Source organism: Anabas testudineus, chromosome 5 (genome assembly GCF_900324465.2).
Source record: "Anabas testudineus chromosome 5, fAnaTes1.2, whole genome shotgun sequence".
Classification (NCBI taxonomy): domain Eukaryota; kingdom Metazoa; phylum Chordata; class Actinopteri; order Anabantiformes; family Anabantidae; genus Anabas; species Anabas testudineus.
Window position 1 is genome coordinate 5350440 of NC_046614.1, and position 21099 is coordinate 5371538.

Sequence of the window (21099 nt, forward strand, 5' to 3'; positions counted from 1 at the left end):
GACCTTATCATACTTGGTTGTAATGGTCGCTATGCACTGTAGATGCTAAATGAATTAATGCCCTGACAGCCTGAGTAAAGTAGTGCTGAATATATTAAACAGTACCAAATCTATGCAACAAGGCAGCAGTGCTATCACAAACAATACACTGGCATTGAGATCTGAAACTTCCATTGCTGTTCTGTTGTTACACACACTGTCACACCAACAAGCACCTCAGCTTCAACATGATATTCTCTCTGAAGTATGGAAAAAAGAAAATCTTGCCTGTCCCTTGTTGAGCGTGCCCATTTCAGCTCAAGTGCCACTGGAAACACAGGAGCTGTTGGATGTGGCATTTGTAGGACACTCGTCCTTGTCACTCCCCTCGACCTCTGTTCTCAAAGACAGTTCCCTCAAGTGGTAGATCACTGTTTGGATCACTTGAGTCTCAAATATGTCCTTGTCATATAATGGGAAATAGACGCAAGAGTATGACTGCTATGTCAGTGTGAGAACAGTACACAGGACAACATTGTTCTTAAGCATCATCTGTTTCCCAAAGAGGTCAGTGTGGGAGCAGATGCGTAAAACACAGTGTTACTGGATTATGTTCAATTACCAAACATTTGTTTTCTACCATTACATACTGCACAAAGACCAATGGAGTAATTTCACTCTACAAACAAGGAGACTATTACAGGGCAATTGTCAGAAGCACTGCCATCTACTGTAGTCCCAGTTATACACAGTGCTGTATAAATCATGTAAATCTGTCATCATTGTTTCAACTCAGAAACGGTTTATTCTTGTTTTTTTTTTTTCCAAATCACTGTTTTGCTAGAGTCCAAAGCCTTTGTGAGTCAAATGAAAACAATGAAAAACATCACTGAAAGCGAATGGAAGAGAAAGGTTTATACTGTACCATATTAATTAATTAGTTTACAATCTATGTTAGTAGCGATTCACTTACTCTGCTGTAAAAGGTGACGGCCACATTTTAGCTGTGTCAGGTAAATGTAATTTTGCAAAGTACAAATTAATGCTAGTATGTTATTAAAGTCAGTCATCCATCACAATAACTATCATATTCACAGGAAATGATTTTAAAAATTGACAAATGACAAAAAACAATGTCTTTGTGTTGATTTATTTTTAAAACAGAGAGAATGTAACTTTAATAGGAGCGTAATTATTATAAAGTGTAGTTAACATATAGGACACAGTATCCGTGATCTGACAGTTGGTTTAGATTATTTCTTTCCAAACGTCCAAAGTTTGAATCCTCATATACATAAGCTTACTTGGATTTTTTACTCAAAATATTCATACAACAAATATTAATTAACAGCTGATTACAACTTTCTAGAGTGACAAAACATAATATACACCTTAAATGTACATAATAAATATAGTTTATTTTAAATTATTTATAATGCAAACGATTCATTTCAGATTTTGGGGGTGGCCCACCCCTGGCAACCCATCTTGCCACGTCCCTGCTTGGATGACGCGACTACAGATTGACTTCCTCATAAGTTAGAAGAGTAAAGAAAAGTAAATAATCCCCATGACTGTTCCTACCTGTTGAACATGTTGGTAGATCTGTGATATTATTGGAAGTGAATGTAATTGATTTTCATTTTGATTAAAGGTCCAGTTGCCACAGCTAACTGTTGAACTGTTGTTATTTTTTGTATGTTTCTCCACATTTGTTTTCCATAGTTTATATATACACATCAAAGAGGTAAACACAAATATGGCAGTGTTCTGTTTTATATAACACATTTTACTGAGCCATGAGAAATAATTTTTACTAAATATTTTGCATTTGCAGTATTTGCTAATACAAGCTGAACGTTGTTTGACAGGTCTGTTAAACAGACTGTAGCAGCTGCAGAAATAATAATCAAATCCTCCACGTTTTAACGACTGTAATACTTTGATCAGTATTGTTGAAAGTTGAATTTTCTGTCCCACAGCACACACAAGGATTAATCTGCATTCATCAGGAAATCATCAGCAACTCTAAAAGGATGTTGTAGCTCTGTTATTTTATGAAAGCCAGACTGAAGCTGTTGGAAAATGAAAAAGAAAAAAAATGTACCTCCTCATGGAATCAATTGCTTTGAAAATGAAAGCCATGGTCTCTCCTGGCATAGATTTGGATATTCATAAAATTACAAATGTCCTCTTTACTACCATATACACACAGCTAGTGGATACCTAAGAAGTCAAGATACGTATCCCTTACTGCATGTGCAATTTTGTGTTTTGAAAAGTTACTGTTAATGAAAACTGTTGTATCTGCACATGTATTTTTAAATTCAATTAGTCCTCTGATATGAATTACTCTCTAAACTGTGACATGTTTGACCTCCTGAAAGCGGCATCGGAGCTCAGGCTACAGAAAATAAATGTAGCCACTGAACATGCTGTGCAAAATTGTATGTTGCGGGTTACATCTACAGGGAACACTGCTTGTGACCAATTTTCTCATTACCTGGCGCAGCACAATTACAAAGCTGAGTGCTCAAGCTGATACTGCTCCATAAAACCTATTGGTGGTCCTTTGTGGTTTTTCGAACATAAAGCGCGTCTGCATAAACAGATGCCAGTTTTAAAGCGAAAACATCTGCACATCTTAAACTCCCTGGATCTCTTTCAAATTACCTGATGGCTTTGGGAGTAGCATGGGCTTCTAATGTTTTTTAATAACAGCCAAGTGGCCTGTCCTTTACTGGCCAGATTCAAATGCTGTCCCATCCCGGCCAAGCGGATGTGGAAAAGGTCAGCTGGTTTTCACTGCTGCTGCTGCACAACACATGTATGCACCTTAATGGTTGCTCAGAGGATAGTGTTAAACCATTAGCTCGGATATGACTCCTCTAGTTCCTAGCTTAATTTGAAACACTTGTGCAGAGGGTCAAAAAGAAACTGTAATACTGAAATGATTAAACGTGAAATGTGTTGTTGCTTGCAAAGCACTTCAAACGCTGCGTGCCGCTCCGCTGTTGTGTTTAGCGACACAAGACTCGCATTAACAAAGTGATCTAATCGCATGCTGCTCGGCCGTGTTTACACGCATCTCTGCTCACTAATCGGATATGAGGTTTCTTCAGAGTTCAGGCCCTGATCGCTTCATTAGTGTGAAGCTGCTCTTCCTCCAGAGCGCACAGCACTAATACCGTCTCCCCTCAGACACAGCGCTGCAGCCCAGAGTGGCCTCCAGAGGAAGCAGCACCATTAAATATTAATACCATGTGTTTAGAGGGTTTTTATTTCAAACAGTGGGTTTGTCAGCATCTTATGTAGTGTTCCTCAAGATTAAGTCCATGTGGAAAATGGGGGTCCCGAAGCTTTATGTAGCATTGTGCCCTCAGAATAATTTAGGCCTATTTTCCTAATGGTCTTTCTGTGTTAATATTGCCAACACATTCACAGTGATTTTTGTAAGTAAATGGAGCTTTTTTTTTTTTTTTTAAGTGGGCGAGAGTACTGCTTTCTGTACTTTCGCCTTGTGCAGTGTAGCTGTCACAAGATGAAGAATGTTTGGGTGCATTTAAGTTGATGTCACTTCAAATATTAGATGCACATGTTTCTCATAAACCTCTTTTTTCAGCTACACCCATAAATGCAGAACCCTGTTAAAGAAATACGCTCTGACGTCTAAGAAAATAACATCAACTCCACCAAAGGATGATGTTATATGAGGGTACATATCCATAACAAAACACAGTTACTGACCATTTTAAGTTCATAACATTTACTTTTATCCCTGGGCTACTCCCCTACATCACTGAATGCAGCGGGATATGTCTAAAGTTAATAAAGAATCTGTCAAGAAATTTGTCATCTGTCCTCATTTTTTGTCATTTCTTCTGTTGTCCTAGTTTACATGCCAGTTTCACAATTACCCCCTTAAATGAACCTGACCTCACTCCCTTATAGGGAAACGGTGTGTGTGAGCATCATCCTCAATTAGGTCAGGGGCATTAATAGTACAGTGGAAAACGAACACTCCCCACAACATCCTCCAGGAATTGCGCCTGACACTACTGACTCCCTTGAATCTATATTTGGGCCACGCGTGTGGATGTGTGTCACCCAAGACTACCAGCCTAATCTCCGCCACTGAAAGTAAAGTGAGCTGTGTGCCCATGGGCGGAAGATTGTCAAGGCACAAAGGGAGCTCCCAGCAGGCACCACAAAAACCAGACCCTAGGCAGGTTTTTATGATACCTTTCAATCAGAGGATGATTCCCAGCTGAAATGACAGGTGATTTGACTCAGCCTCCAATTAATGACCTAATTTTAACAATTAAGAGCTGAGGAGGAAGGGGAAAGCCCTCCGAAAAGACAGCAGATTGAGCCGGGGGGCGAGTTTTGATGCCTTGATAGTACAAGGCGCCAGCTATCTCGGTGTGTCGAACGTGACGTGGAGCCTGTCGTCCCGGCTCAGGTGACCTCTCCCTCCTTTAGCCAGGTGGCATCCTGCAGGGAGACCCCACATCTGGGGGCTGGGAGGGAGTGAAGGGGGAGGAGGGTGTGGCTGGGACAGGGCGTCGGGGGTGACGAGACGGTGGCAGGAGGATGATGGAGTGCATCAAGCTGCATGTGTGTGTGTGTCCACTCCACCCTCTCTTGCCCCCACCCCCCACAGCATAGAGGAAATTAAAGAGCTGTGTAGCAGGAGGAAAAGAGGGGAGGAGGTGGTGATTTAGAGCGTGGCGCAGGGGGATGGGGACCCGGCGCATTGGAGTTAATTACTGAATAATGAGGAACAATTTATTGTGTTCTTGTTAGAGACATCAAAATGCTGCTGGATACTGCCTATAGAGAAGAGCACGGCTCGCTCAGACTTTTGTGCATCAGTTCAAATGTGGTGTTTAACTCAGAGTCATTAAAAAGCCCCCACCCTGCTTTGCCTCACCTTGTAAAGTGGGGGTGTTACAGGTCTTCGGGGCTGATGAGGGGACTTATCACATTTCCCTAAAATGCTTCCATTTTCCTCCAGGCCCTCACAGTTTATACTAAAACCTAATGAGAGTTGCACTAGTCTGGGTCTCTCCTTGTTTTCAAGGCCTGTGCTGATGATCGCACGTGACCTACAATTTGCTATTTAATTTTTGCTTTATTATGATAATGGTGGCAGATTTACCAAAAGGGAAGAGAGAATTGGTCTTATAATGATCTTATTATTCCAGCGGACTTGTTGTATTGTATTGGTAAATGTAATTAAAACAACACCTCAAACAAACTTATATAGTTTGTGACATGGGAGGTAAGGATGTGCTAGTAGGCCATAGGCTAATTAGCATGAATTGCTAATTATTGCAGTTCACATATTTAATTGTTTTTTGGTTCTGCACAGACTAAAAACAGGTCATTAATAATTTTATTTCATTTCATTGGGCTATCTGAAGCTTTTTTTTTTTTTTTACTAGTGGGTAATCTGGTATCATCCTTGTCCATATAATGTACCAAAGCTAGTCTTCCAATTAGTGTGTTTTCAATTTAGCATCTGTAATCTCCTTTGTCCAAAAACATCGAGATTTCACGCTAGACTGCAGCTCATGTAAAACCAGAATAACAAATAACAAATATCATAAACATTAGGCGAGCTAAATTCTAATATGCTGTATTAGTGCAAACATGATGTGTATCCACACCAAGTGTTTCAGATTATTTCTGTAATAACATCTGCCAATTAAGTCCAAGCAGGTAATTCTCCACAAATTATATATGTCAACCACACTGTATACATTACAGCACTTAGTTAATGCAAACCAAAAACAAACTGAATATCCTCAGTGAAAACTCAAATGTGATATTTACATTTTTAAACTGCTTTTTAGAATGAAATCGTGTGTAACTACCAATCTGTGGACACCAGTATAGCAGCATTTATACACCTAACACGCCAGCAGTTTGGGGTTTACACATTCCAGAGGCCGTTTTTGGAAAAGTTCCATTTTAGTGGGAGAAAAATGCAGTTTCAAACTAGACTGAAAGCCAAAATTGAAGGAAAAAAGATATAATTACAAATTGAATTGGCCTATTATAGAGATTGTTGACTTTTTAAATTACCACTTACCTAATTACAATTACCATGCATCTCAACATATGAAGGGACCACACACTTGTGAGTGATTTTGAAGGAGGATTTCCTGCTCCGCTTCAAGTTTCCATGGCCCCGTGCACATCACTTTGTCACTTGGACAAAGCTAAAACTTGAGCAACCTGCTCTGTATAGCTAAGCTATGACTAGTCAGTGTTTGGGGGAGAGGTAGCCTATTGCTAGATGTTAATTTTTTCCTTGTCACTGTCCCATTTCTGGAAATCATCTAAGGTTCATTCATTCTTCCTGTATAGACACTTGCACAGTGTCACGCCCGGGGCACGTCATGTTCACAGCAGTTATGAAATCCACATGTTCACAGATTACTCATGCAAGGTACAATTTTTAAATATGCTTTCATGCTGCAGGAATTTCCTTCCAATACCTCTTTCATTATCACTGTAAACATGACACTTTCTCTGTGGTGTTTACTGCATTCCTTGTAAAAGACTTGGTCTAACTTCATCTATCTAGCAGGAAAGTAAGAAAAAAAGAAAGACACAATGCAACTTGACTTTATTCTCCACCATAGAAAGACCAACTCTCTCCTCTCATAACAGCAAAGTGTCAGACTTGCTATCAGTCCTTAGCAGAGTGTGAAGTATCCCAACTCTTTGATGTGTTAAATATGAAATCTGACCATAGAACAAAGCAGCTGTCAGCAACCAGCACGTGTCAAAAGCAATCCACGCCAATTATTATTGAGTTTCTGTCATGCATACATCTGCTGTGCAGACACTGAGGTGTGTTACAGTATCACAGTGCTAACAAAGACTTCAGACAGTCTTCAAAAATAAACATCACAGGCTTCAGTTGTCTTCATCAAAAGGCTGCTGCTGATCATCTGCAAATACACTTCAGGATGCACCTTTAGTCCAGGCAGCTTGGAGAAAAGGTTAAATGAATTCAGTCACAAGCATTAGTCCCAACACTGTACTGTGACCTAGAGTATATGACTTTAACTTTGTCAAAGGTTCTCCACATTAACAGCAGCAACACAATCACTGGATCACAAATCACACACTGTAACTTATGAGAGTTACATGCTGTGTCTCCCGTGACATTGAGGGAGAAAGCGAGAAGGTGCTTGCTGAGTGTGTAGCCATGCTGTGTTGCCCAAATAGATACGTTCCATCTGAGAGTGATGCAGCCTTCGGAATGATCCCGCGAGACAGATGAGTGCTACTTGAATGTTAATGAGGGCTCCTTTAGACACGCATAAATTAAATGATTAGATGTCTGCAATCATGCAAGGTCCTTAGGTGTCCCCTATTTATGGCATTTGAAATGTAGCTGCCTTTATTTACGACATGTCGCCCCTGCACAGGCTTCGCCACCTGAGCAGCCTAACGCTTTCAAAAGACGAGTTTTTTAATGACCTGCAAATGAATCACTCTGGCAGAATCCTAAGTGAAGCGGAGCCCTCCCCCTTTTTGAAAACAAAAAGGGAAATTGTGCCATCCACTGAAAAAGAGCTTGCAGATGTCTGGAATAAAAGCGGTGCCACGCAAAGTGAGGGATCCAGTAAGGCATATTTGTTTCAGAGATGCTTCTTACTGAAAGGTACAGGGCCTTGGAGGATGGTACAGTCTCTGAACGCAGTCATCTAACAATGAATCTTCTTCCTCCGCAGTTCACACGCTCTTCATTGTCGTTTTCTGTTAGCAACAACAGCTATTTTCATCTTCATGATTGCATTAATTACAGCATAACTCATGTCTCTTGGCTCCAGTAGTGTTTTCCCCATAGAACACGGCATGTCCTTCAACGAAGGAAGGAAACATATACTCAGTTGGCATTTCATTAATCAACATAAGAAATCAGCATTGCTTGACACTTATCTAGCTTGCAATGAATCTACTACCCGAGTTGCATTTCCTTTAAACCATTCCCATTTCATTCTGTTCTGAGGGTTTTAATGAGACTTAAGCTGCGTTCTCATTAATGGAATAATCACAGAGATATATCCAAATAGCTCCACGTGTAGACACAAAGCACCTTGAACGACAGGCAGTAAGTGACTGCGATTCTATTGAAGCATCGGGCACCTTTTAAAGACTTTTCAGCGTCCCAAGAAGACCCTTGAGTGCATGAGCAGCAATAATGACAAGCACCTACGTTACAGTCATCCACTCTCAGGGTCAAGTGAGGGTTTTTTGGGTGAGAGAGACAGACACAGAGAGAAAGGAACAGAAGACTTTCTCTTAAGATTCTCGCTTTTTTTCCCCCTTCTATTTATTAGGGTAATGAATTTCCGACTGCAGTGCCAGTTCCACTGAGCCTGCTTCTCGGCCTAATTCTCTGTAACATTTCCTCATTGCCGCTGGGGAACATTATATGAAGGCAGGGCTTACAATACCATCAATATGCCCAAGACGACAATCGGACGTCTCATAGATATTAATGGAAGTGCAAATTAAATCAAAGTTGGAGTGCAGCTATCAGAGCTATGATCAATGCTTTTTGCACAGTCAGATTTAATATGGGGTTTGTAATTTGAGTATCCAAACAAAATGTGCATCTTAATGGGAAAGATGAAAGTAATCCCACATGGGGGGGAAATAATACATTAGCTGCATTGTAATTAGAGAACTGGAAGTGCAATGTTTCCCGGCTCGGTATTAATGTTGAATAAAAGCCTGATACATTTACAATGTGGATACAGGATGTGGACATTTGAATTGTTTTTTAGACACCTCTTGAGATGTCATAGGAGGCATCTTTGGTAAAAAAAAAAAGAGATGGTGTTGGGTAAATATATTGAACTGAACAGAGGTAAGTAAAGCAAAAATCCAGCACTAATTTAGCCCCGACAAAGCAAAAGGAACAAATCCGTGTTACTGCCCTCATGAAAAGTCTGTTTTCATTTGATTATGAAATATTTGATTTGATTATAAAAAAATCCTGCCAAGAAATAAAGAGAGAACACAACTAAAGTATGAAAAACATGATTGTGTAAACAGTTCTTTATAAATGGGTTGTGCAGGTCACCCTCGAAAGCATTCGCAGCGAATACGAAACACTAATGCAGTTTGACTGTTGGCAGTCCTGAAGACATGAGTGGCCCCATGTGATGTCAGCAGGTATGTCAAAGTGAGCAAAAGCAACAGCACATGAAATATCAAATGTTGGACAATAATCCAGATCCTTCATCCAGTCAGGTCCAACGCACATAATCACTGGAGAACACGAGGCCCAATCAAACCTGATGCAACCTCTTATGATCAAAATAAACAACAACCAATAGTTGGGAAGCTGGCCAAGAAAATACATTTGAATATGTATGGATGTTCACTTAAATAACAAAACCTTCACTAACACCTCTGAAGTGAACCTGATTTATTTTGTTTATTTAACTAATTGTAAAACCACGAGGTTGTGCTAAGCTAAGCTACAGTATGCTACCTGGCTGCTGGCAGTTTATACAATACTTACAATACAGGCATCACAGAGGTATTGATCTTCTCGTGTGAGTTTCTGCAAGAACGCTAATAAGAGTATTATCAAAATGTTGCACAACGCGGCATTCAGTGCATTAAAAAAAAAAAGAAAAGGGGAACAGGGATGAAGATCTCTGTAATCAGTCTACAGATTGTAACAGCTGCAAGATACGGGAACTTTGGAAACTTGAGTGGACTGAAGACATTTTCTTTAAAGAAATTTGATTTTAAATCAATAGGGCACAGCAATATTAAAATTTTACATTAATCTAAGTGAACTTATTTTGGCTGCATTAACGCATTTAGTCAAATTAATAATCTTGGGTCATTAAGTTTGAAGTTCACATTACTACCAGCCCTTGTTAGAAGATAAATGTTGACATTTTCCTTTTGCTGTTGCCCAGTGCTACCTCTGATGATAACATCAGGGGACTCGGCTCAATTTATAAGGTGTAACATTTCATTTTCAAACACCTCTCTGAGTGGGTATGTAACAGGGCACTGTAATCCATCAATAAAAGTGTATTGATATTGTCAAATGTTAATATGTCATCCATAAACCCTTGGGTCCTCTTGTCACCAGGCCACAGACTGCTCAGCAACACATATTGCCTCATCGTGTTGTTCAGCATCGACCCGGGTCTCCCTCGGAACGGCTGCTCCTGTAAAACGTTGCATGCCGTGACAGAGCCGAACATTAATCAAAGTTGATATGATGTGTGAGGGCGCAAGTGCCTTTTTCTGCTGGAGAACTGTTTGGCACAACAGCACTATGTACAACAGGGTCCCACTCTTCAGTGTAATGGTAGCAAAAGGAGGTCATAAATAATGGATTCAAGATCACTTACACTTCATGAAGCAGGCTTTGCCATTCGAGGGGATATCACGTTTTGCTGCTCAAATTATATAGATTTGGCTCTTTTGGCTGCAACTATAAAGAACACATGACCTCTCCAAAAGGGCTTTGAGTTTAGAGTTTGACACGGTGCAAATTAAGACAGCTGCAGCTGAATGATGATGGTAAATAGCTGCGAACAGAATCACTGGTTACAGGGCAATTTGGTCTTGCACACCTTCTAGTACAGTGAATACTCACTTTGATATGCAGTAGCTATCAGAACTGGCCACATTGCGTCCCAGTGTCACCTCTATTCAACTGGGAAAAGAAAAAATGTGGGGTAACTGTAATCCTATTTGTCTAATGCAAAGATTTGGTCTGTAGATATTACTGGATATTGCCACATTACCAGCCAGTGTTATAGATTCATATTTGCACTTCATTGTCTGTGAACTTTAACAACTACAATCTGCTCTTGAAAAAATGATGACTATAATTACATTGTGAAGGTGTCCTGAAATGTAACCGGCCACTATCAAACCACATTTAATTGAAAATGTATTATTTATTCAGCATTTCTTTGTCTCAAATGTTGAGCTGTTTGCATATTAGAATGGGAGAGGTGCTCTTTCTTTATTATAATCTCCCCACATAAATGTAAGGCAGAGTTCAGTGTCATTTCCTTTAGATGATAGCAAATAATGTGATAACCTCTTGTTTGTAACTTTGTGTCCTTGTGCCGGTGCTGCTATCTGCCTGTCCTTTATACTGCCCCTCGGTGGCAAGACACGGAAGTTGCCTGCAAAAAGTCAAGTTGCCGTCTTCGGAGCGATTGTGCAGAATCTTGCATACACGCACTGCGCCAAAGTTTGATATTTCACCACAAAATGTGAGGATAAGAATTCTAATAATTTCTAATGTGCCAATGCAGCTGCAGATAAATGGCACAGAGCAGAGGAGATGATCAGATCTCACTCCATATCTTAATGGGATCCTCTCACAGGCCATTCCCATTAATGACCAATCCCCCAATTATGTAAATCAGAGAACGGTCACTAACAGTGAGAAGCTGAAGTGCTCACATAAACACCAACAGTGTCACATTGCAGAGAGTGCTAATTGGCCACTACTTTTCATATAATTGCCACGACTCGGGTCACTGTCCTCGGCTAACCTCTCCTTTAAGTATTGTTTTTCAGCACACAAACAGTTAATGGAGCAATTAAGATGGTGCTCACAAGCACCACTTGTGGGGACCATTTGGCAAGAAAAAGCTGAAGAGAGGCGAACTGGGACGCTGTAATTCTGCATATGGTACACAAGAGTCTTAGACCACTGGGAATGATACCTCAAGTCGCACACAGTACCTGATACAACTCAGTATTGCCCTGTGGTTACTAAGGCAAACTGGTCCATCACTGTGTTGGGTACATTCTGTGATTCTGAAAGAATATTTAACTTAAAGAGACTTTATGTTTTGGTGCCAATATCTCATTATATCATTTCAAGCTAATACTACAGCTTACGTATGCCAATTTATTTGGTTATGCAAAAAATCACACATACAGTCAGGCATGCACTTTACACTGTGCAAAGAAGCCCCTTTGTTTATCACAGTATAAAACTGTTGTTGCTTTTTTGTTCCATCACATAAAGCACTTTGCAGCACAGTTTCACACAAATGCAGTTCAATCAGACTCAGTTTATATGTTGTATTTACTACTACACTGTAATCACATTCACCAAAATTGTGATTACACAGCATTAATGTACAAAACTTATACCAAGAAACATTGTGTGGACATGTCTGGAGTTGCAGTGTTGATTTTTCTTTCACTTTTCTCAGCCAAACAACACAAATTCCCACTGTGGGACAAAAGACTGGCAGCTGTTCTACCTGTACATGATAAAGTATGCACTAAAGAGTCCAATGTGTCACAGTCCCATGACAGACTAAACCTGCACAAGACGCACAAAGGACTAAAATGTAGCAGTCATCTCATAATACTGCAAAAGAGATGTTAACCGGCCAAAAGTTACACATCCAGTAACATTTCAACCAATTCTGCTGTGAAAGAGGATAATATGATTTTATATATGGGGAAAAAAAAGGAATCAGAGGAAAAAGTTTTCATCTCTTCATCTGTCCCCTCTACCACAGACTTTGCCCACCCTCTATGACTAAGTTATGCCCTGTCATGTAGTCGGAGGCGTCAGATGCCAAGTAGACCACTGCAGCTTGCAGGTCTGTCACTTGAGCCAGTCTACCAGCAGGGATATCTGACAGCCAGCGCTGCACCAGAGGCCTCAGACTCTCCGAGTGGATGAGAGGGGTGTCAACAATCCCCCTGAAAAGAGAGACAGAGAAAGTAAGACAGAGAAAGGGGAAAGCAGACACACACACACACACACAAAACACACACACACACACACAATGGAATCAGAAGGCATCACAGTTGAGAGCCAGGAGTGACAGCGTTGTTTCAGAGCCACCACTTTGGTGACAAAAATAAACCCAATTATCCTTTGAAGAAAGGGCATGGCATGGCATCTCTGATGATATTTACTGTGGGACTGGTGGCACTTTAATGACTGGCACATCTCAGGAAGAGCTCATGGGTACGAGGGGACGTCTGGCATAATTTGCTCATAGCCTTTGGTTAACTACTTATTATATGTAACGCCCTCACATTCCCGCCCCCGATACATGATTAAAATGTGCCTGAACCACTTTGATGCTGAGGCAAAGTATTTAGTAGGAAACCATGAGAAAACAACTGCGTTTAGATTAAATGTACAAACCTGTCACAACAAATGCACGTCTTACTTTTAGTACAGTGAAATATCACAGGCCAAACGTTTGGCAAATTATGTCAACACGTCCGCTTGTGTCTAGTACGAGACGACTTCTGACTTTTCACACAATTGACGTGAAAGACCTAAAAGCTTTCGGGCCCGAATCATGTATCCCAGTGCCTTGAAATGGAATTCCAACATTTGGCTAAATTAGCACTTCCAAGGAGCGTGTGACACCTTGGTTAACATATTCCACCTCAATTATATTTCTCTTCAGCTGCCCTGTTATCTGGAACCTTCCTGGCAATCAGAGGTACTGTTTTCCCTCAGGCCAATTTTCTAGATAATGCAGCTTATCACCGCTGCGGCTAAGGTTTGCCAATGGAATCAGGCTCCAGTCAACCTCGTGAGCGCTAATTGTGTCCCTTTTTTATGCATATTTACCGACTGTCACTTCAAAGAAAATCAGCGGCCCATTGAGACACCCAGTTAGCGAGGGGGAGACAGAATTGCTTCTTTGCAAATTAAAATTAGCAAACAAGCTGCCGATAAATAAAGCTGAGCGCGGCGCGTGTGTGAGGGCTTTGTTCTGGGGGCTGTGACTGGGCTGGCTTGCCCGGTGCCACCAGACGGATTTGCACAGGGATGGCCTGGGGCTATGGGATGCTTCACTTAACACGCACTCTCCCCCCTACACTCACAAACACACAAGCCCTTCCTGTGTTCTCTTTTCTTCGCCCTGCTCAGCTTCACAGACAAATGGATACAAACAAGGCGCTATTGTTGCGCCGACACTTGGAGTGAGGTTGCAAATTTGATTCCCTAATTGAATAGAACAATTAGAGCAAGTCTTTGGTCGATTCATCCCTCAAAGACGTCATCTAATTAAGCACTGATGCATTGTTTGAGGACTTAAATTAGTGCATCATTCTCAAATGGGGCTCTTCATATGAAAGCAAACACTAATTCACCACTTTCCTCAGCTGCTGAATTCCCTTGCAACGCTCAAAGGTGTGTTTCTTGGCACGACGGCGTAAAACAGAAGAAGGCCAAGAACGGACGGCACTTACGGTGAGATGCAGTTGACACGCACTCCTCTGTCAATCCATTCAGTGCCCAGAGTCTGAGTCAGTTTGACCACCCCGGCTTTGGATGTGTTGTAGGAAAGCTGCTTCTGAGGATGTGGGACTGCAGGGTAAAATAGAAAAATAAAAAAAATGAAAATCTGTTAACCCTAAATGAACAAAACACAATCACTGATAAAGATAACATTTAGTGCATCATTAATAATGGTATGTAATTTGTTTTTCACTTTTTATCCCTGAAAACCAGAGAAAAACTAACAAAGGCTAAGTATGAACAGGCCCTTAACAACCTACACACTTTATACTCCCGACTCCTGCAGTTTCTTGTGAATACTACATAAAAGCACCTCCATTAGCTGCTTGGAGACTGGCGGATGAGGCCATGTAAAATTAATTGCTTATAATGTCCAGTTATGCTCTGTCCTGAGCAACAAAGGCAGGAGCCATTTGTTTGCCTTGACCATCACAGATGCCTGCACGCTGCATGGGATGCCGGGACAGGGGCTCATTTTCTGCTGGTTGATTAATCATCACAAGGAAGGCTCCAAGTTACATACAACTTTAGTAGTTAACCTCATCACCCGCCGATCTGACTGCCAAATGGCTTCAGTGTGAGGCCGAGATGATAAATACTGGCCAGCTGCAGAGAGGCAGGGACCGGTCCTGGGGAGAACAAGCTGGAGCATCCTGACTATATTGTTAGTATGCAAGGAGGAAAAAAATGGATGCTGGAAAAGGCTGGAGAAGTGAGATGTTAACAGGCGGGACATCGGCATCAGAGCCGAGAGCATGGTTGAGTAGGATTGTGTATAGCATGGCGAGATAGAAGAGGAAGGTGAGGCTAGGCTGGGCTGGGCTGGGCTGGATAAGTGTAGGCTAGGACCTCAGAGGAGCAGATGAGGAGGAGCAGAGCCCAGGGCTTACACGCAGATTGAAGGTGAAATCCGACTTATCAGGACAGGAAACACAGCTCAAAATGCCTAACAGCACTAATCCTCGCTCAAGACCTGATGATACGGCCCCAAAATACCATTCAGAAAATGCCTTCATCCTTTAAATAAACCTGCATTGATGTTTTTCGCCGTCTTAAAGAGCAATAATCCCCAGAGAAGGGAAAAAGGAGGTAGAAGGAGAGCATTCTCCAAAGCCTTCTTTAACATTCACCTGCTGCTTATTGCCCATTTCAAGAGGGAGAAAACATGCTCTTTATCAGGCACGCCTTTACATTTGGAATTCTTCAGAGCAGATAAGGAGTTCAAATGATGCACTCTTTTTTCCCAGAATGGTGCTGCTGTTGAAATATACATTACTATGCAGCTGAGATCTGCAGGCGTGAGAGTCACAAATGCCTCAGCGAGGTCATCGTGCAGCTTAAACAAAAAAAAAAAAAAAAAAAAAAAAAAAAAAAAAAGTGACCATATCACTTAGATAGATCCTGTCTGGCTGTCTTTGAGATGCTCATTCAGACAAAAAAAAAAAAAAAAATTATTGTTGATGGTGAGAGTGTGTGTGTGTGTGTGGGGCGGGAGTGTTAGTGGGCACAGGCACACATTCCATTCAGCAGATGGACAAAAAAGCTGTCATTGTGCATTTTAATTGGGCATTTACGGCTGCTTTTTGGGCTTCCACTTGGCTAGAACAGGTCCCATCTGATTACACATTATGACAATATTATAACAGATGTCCACACCAATAAAGTAAATTCCTGAAGGACTGTACGTAATGTGAGTAATTGATCATTTTTTTTACACCAGCCTCTATTTACCAGCATGCTCCTGTTTTACAGATTGCCCCTGCAGTCGGGACTGGGGCCCATATGGCACAGAGGTTTACGGGCGATTTGACTGTATTGCTGATGAAGTGTTGCTGTTTCTCTGGAGGAACCTGTTGGAGAAGGAATATTACACTGGTGCTGCGAATTAACAAGCGCTTTACTAAGCTCTCACTAAACTCTAAAAGTGTCTTCCGCTTGTTCAAACAAGGCCGCTGGCACAGGCTGGGGTTTTGCCTCTGCTCAGGAACCCTCCCTTCCCAAGTTGGACCTGAGGTTGCCTTGCACATCCTCCAGACAGCTCCGCAGAGAGGGGATGTTTATTATGATGCAAAAGTGCCTCGGTGAGATGCAATCACAAAAACTTCCTGCTGTGCTTACTGTATGCATCTCTATAGAACAGTTTAACTAGGGTACAAGTTACAAAGGAGAAAAGCTGCTTAATCCTATTTTAAATGTGCAGGTTCAATTCTTTCTTTGTGTCACATAAACAGAGACGCCGCGAGACAAATCCAAGCTGATTTCTTTCTCATTTCAACACTGCAGCTGCAGCCATCTAAGTCATGTATGACGTCTTTCTGTCTCATGATACAAACTGTTTAATGTGATGTGTAGTCCTGCACATAGCTGTTGAGCACAAATGTATTTAACTCTCGCTTCCGCCCCCTCCTCCTCTCAGCGCAACTCTCCACGCCAAATGGAGAGATTAAAAGCAGACATGGAGGGGCTCCAGAGAGAAGGTGGGGGAATAGAATAGATCATCACTCACCTATTAGACTGGCCATGGAGGCTGTGTTGATAATCTTGCCATATCCTTGCTTCAACATCACTCTACCTGCTGCCTAAGGCAAGGATTCACAGGAAAGAGACACATTAAACACTGCGTTATGGCACTGATATGCAACCAAGAGCCTGAGCACAGATCAACACAACAACATGTGGGTTATCCTTAGAGACAGATGTAGTGGTTAAACAACATTGGTGCATGTTAGCTGCGCGTGAGGCACATTGGGGCATATATGTACTTGACTGACAGCAACTAGACTAAATTTAGTGACGACAGAGTAGCTTAAGCTGGTTGGACAATTAGAAATTAGGTCATATTTTAATTTAAATACATAAATAGACTACTTGTGATACAGAATATAGTTGGTTTTTCAGCATGTTGTAATGCCATAATTAAAAGTATTTGCAACTGACTGCAAATACATTGCCAATTTTAAGTTTAGAGTATGAAACAACTCTTTGCATCACTTTAACAGCTGTACAAATGAGTCTATAATAATATTAGGCCCAGTATACAACATGAATTTGCCATTTTTCTTTTGAAATTGCAGTTAAAATGTTGACTATTTATGGCTTGACAGAATTTCTCTGCTTTAAAGTCCTTTTGAAAACCCATTCAATGTTACGACAGACTGTTAAGACAGTTGTATATGCAACCAGAAGTTTTTTTTATACTTTAATCATAAATGTCCTGCATTGTTTTATATTCTTAACAAAAAAAAAGGTGCAGAAGAAAAAAAAAAGACAGTTGTTTTTAAAGTAAAAAAAAAATAAAAGTGAATTTCTATACTAATCAGGTGATGCAAACCTGACAGCCAATGAAAGTCCCCCTCAGGTTGACGTTAAAGGTTTGGTCCACTCCTCTAGACTAGTATCTTCACTAGCTGAGTTCATGTTGATGCCGGCGTTGTTACATGCAACGTGGATCGTTCCCCATTTGGAGACAATAGTGTCAATCATCCTCTGGACATCGCCTGATTTGCTTATGTCAGCTGTGATCGAAATGGCATTGATACCTGTTTTAAAAAAAAAAAAAAAACTCAATTAGAATACTGTGTGCAATGTAAGACACCTCAATCCTTAGAAATGCATTTCCAGCAATATGACAAAAGAATCATGAACATGATTGAACAAAACAATAAAATATAGTAGAAATACTACTGAATGCTCTTTTATGTATTCATTATGTTGAAAGAAAGAAGGAAAAGTGAGAAATCACTCATCGTTATGATGGAACATATTTGGCCAAGGACGTGTTAGCCTTGAATCTGCTGCCATCTGCTGGCCAAAACCCAAACAACTGACATTTGACACAAATATGAACAGAACAAACTCTAGTTTGGGATGTGCTGATAATTGACCCATAAAAGCTTCTGCATTAAGAGCATCACTCATCAGTGCAACAATCTGTTGTTGCTAATTAAGCTGTTTCACCAGATTGCGGCCAATGTAAAAACAATGAGTCTTGCAGGTTTAAACAGGAGGCGTCTCTGAGGAGTCTTGTGATTTTCTAATTTTCGTGTTACCTTGGGTTAGTATCTGTCACGTCATTCATCCGCTCCTAAGACAGTCCAAGGCGAATGGTGTATGTTATGAGAGAAGCAAAGAGCTACTGTAGGTAAATATGTATAGGCATCTTTGAGTTTGCAATACATGAAATGATTCAACAAGCTTTTAGTTGCATCTATACTAAATGAGTAACAGGAAAAAGTGACAGAAAAGTAATCAGTAACTGTGTTGATAATGGATTTGCTGCCTCAATAATGCCCTTGACACTACTGTAAAATAAACAGCTTATATTTTTAGACTGTTGGGTCTGCTGGTGGGCTTTTGTTGCCTTCTCTCATACACTATCACTGCTGTAACGTGATATCAGTACCCAGCACCCAGGACAACACTAATAAGTCTGCCAGTAGAAACTTCCATTACATGCACCTAACCTGCCTGGACTTGAACACTGTTGTTTTGCACACCTTACCCATGCACCTTATGTCCTGCAAATTACCCGTAAACGTAAAACGTAAATATTGTGCATTTTATTGATGACTCCTGTATAAAATTTCATATTACAAGTCCTATTAACACTGATGTGACTGCGTTCACGTAAAGTCAAAATGTTGCTCTGTCGCGGGACCTGTTGTATTGGCAGTTAGGGAGTTTTGCCAAGTGAATATATTTCTCCTCCAGCGAGCCTGGAAGAAATATGAAGCTAAATTTCTGAAATGGTTAGGATAAAATGAGGAAACTCAGCTCATGCTGACACGTCGTACCTTTAAGAAACAGCTCCGTAGCCACTGTTCCAGCTTTCACTTTATCCAGGTCAACCACAGCCACCTTCGCACCAGCCTCTCCCAGGGCATGGGCAAATGCTCGGCCTATGCCCTGCCCAGCACCCGTCACGTAGGCCACCTTTCCATCAAGACGCATGCGATCTAGGATGGAGCGACCCTTGACCCCACGGAAAACCTCATCATCTGTTATTTTACCCTAACACAAAGAACAACATAAGCAGATGTGATAAGCGACGCTCATCAGTTTAGGTATGATTCCATGTCAGAACTGGCCCAGTGGGGTCTAATTACTGCAGTTATCTAACCTGTGCTTGCAAGCACTCAGAGGCCAGAGATACCCGGCGTATAATACTGATACCATCTCTCAGGGGGATAATGACCTTTGAAACAAGAAGGACATTGTTAACATAAAAAAGGAATAACTGTCCAGCACATACACAATCATGTGAAGATTAGATTTAAAAAACGTACCTGCTCCACACGTGGATCTTTAGAGACATACTGGTTGAAATCTCGCAGCGCCAGTCCATTGTCGTCTGTGGTGTCTTTAAGATAAACCTTGGCTTTGAACAGGGCAGTTGTCTACACACATGACCCCTTGTAATCTCAGCAGGTTGTTCTCCAGGATAAAGTTTGTAGTAGTTGATGTAATTATTCTTGTCAGCATCAATGAAGACCATATCAAAACTGTTCACCTGCAGCGGCCAATTCCTGAAAGGGACGGGGAAAAAAGTATTGTTTTCGTGGCTCTTGACTCTTCTGAAGCAAAATATTAATGTAACTTGCAGTAACTATAAGTGCCATACATACATACATACATACTTTAAAATGTCAATAGTTCTCTTACCTTTAGGGTGTCCATGGCTGATCCAGTCTTGACAATAATCTTCTTGCCATGTGGGGACTTGTCAAAAAAGGGTTGAGCAAACTCTTTGAGGTACGGCTCCAACTCGCATGCGATTAAGCAGCCGTCTTCGGGAAGCCCTTCAGCCATGGACAGGGCTCCGTATCCAGTGAACATCCCAATTTCTAAGACCCTCTTGGCTTGACTCATGTGGATCAGCATCTTCAGAGTCTGGCCTGCCGACACACCAGCGAGTACGTTATCATAGGAGGTTAAATTGGGTGTGTATAATGACAATGAGCCTGTAAAGGTCTAACCTTCAACATGTCCAGTGATGCACTCCCTAGGAAGCCGGAACATTGTCTTACCCTCCTTGTGCACTTGGTCCCAGTCATGAGATACTGTTTTTCTACAATGAATTATGAATACAAACATTAGACACACTATTTTTATTTAGAGCTTCAGATGATTGTGTATTCAAGGTCAAGACATACTGATAAAGCTCTGCCAGAGGTTCACTCTCCTGTGTGGTCATTTTCTCCAGGTAGGGATCCAGGCCACTGGCTATGTCCAGAGCCTTCTGCAAGTGACTTCTCAGCTCTTCTGGGACATTAACACTTGCTGTAGCTATGTCTTTGGCTTTTGTCAGGAGATCCACAAGGACTTCCACTGGGGTGTCAGGAACTAAGGGAATCAAACAATGTATTTGGATTTAGTAATCAGCTACCTGGTTTCTGCTTCAGGCTTGGGTGGAATAGGGAGGAGCCCTGAAGCAAGTTCTAGGATTTGTTCGAAAGTTAAAAATTCTTGGAAGCAGTCTGTCAAATGAGCATATTTGCCAGTTCCCATCACTTTCTATGATAATAACCTCAACATCATTAGGTTTCTGGCAGTTGGTCAAACAAACAAAAGCCATTTGACATGTTAACACTCGTGTTTTTGCCCGGTTGACAATCCAGCATTGGCTTGAACTGTAAATAATGTAGATTATTCAGTGACCTATCAATATTTGATTAAATATCAAATCAGTTCCTTGGTGTATCAAATGGAGGACTATAAATAAAACTTGGAAAGTGTTTATTAGGTTTGTTAAAGCTCAAACATGACATTGAATGAGTTTGCTCTCCTCACTCAACAGTCCTACAGAC

The 21099-nt window shown here is 41.1% G+C and overlaps 1 pseudogene; it reads right to left on the minus strand.

The window, feature by feature from the left end:
* Nucleotides 1-12365: 12365 nt before the first annotated feature.
* LOC113154714 lies at nt 12366-20639 on the minus strand (annotated as a pseudogene).
* Between the last annotated feature and the right edge of the window lie 460 nt (nt 20640-21099).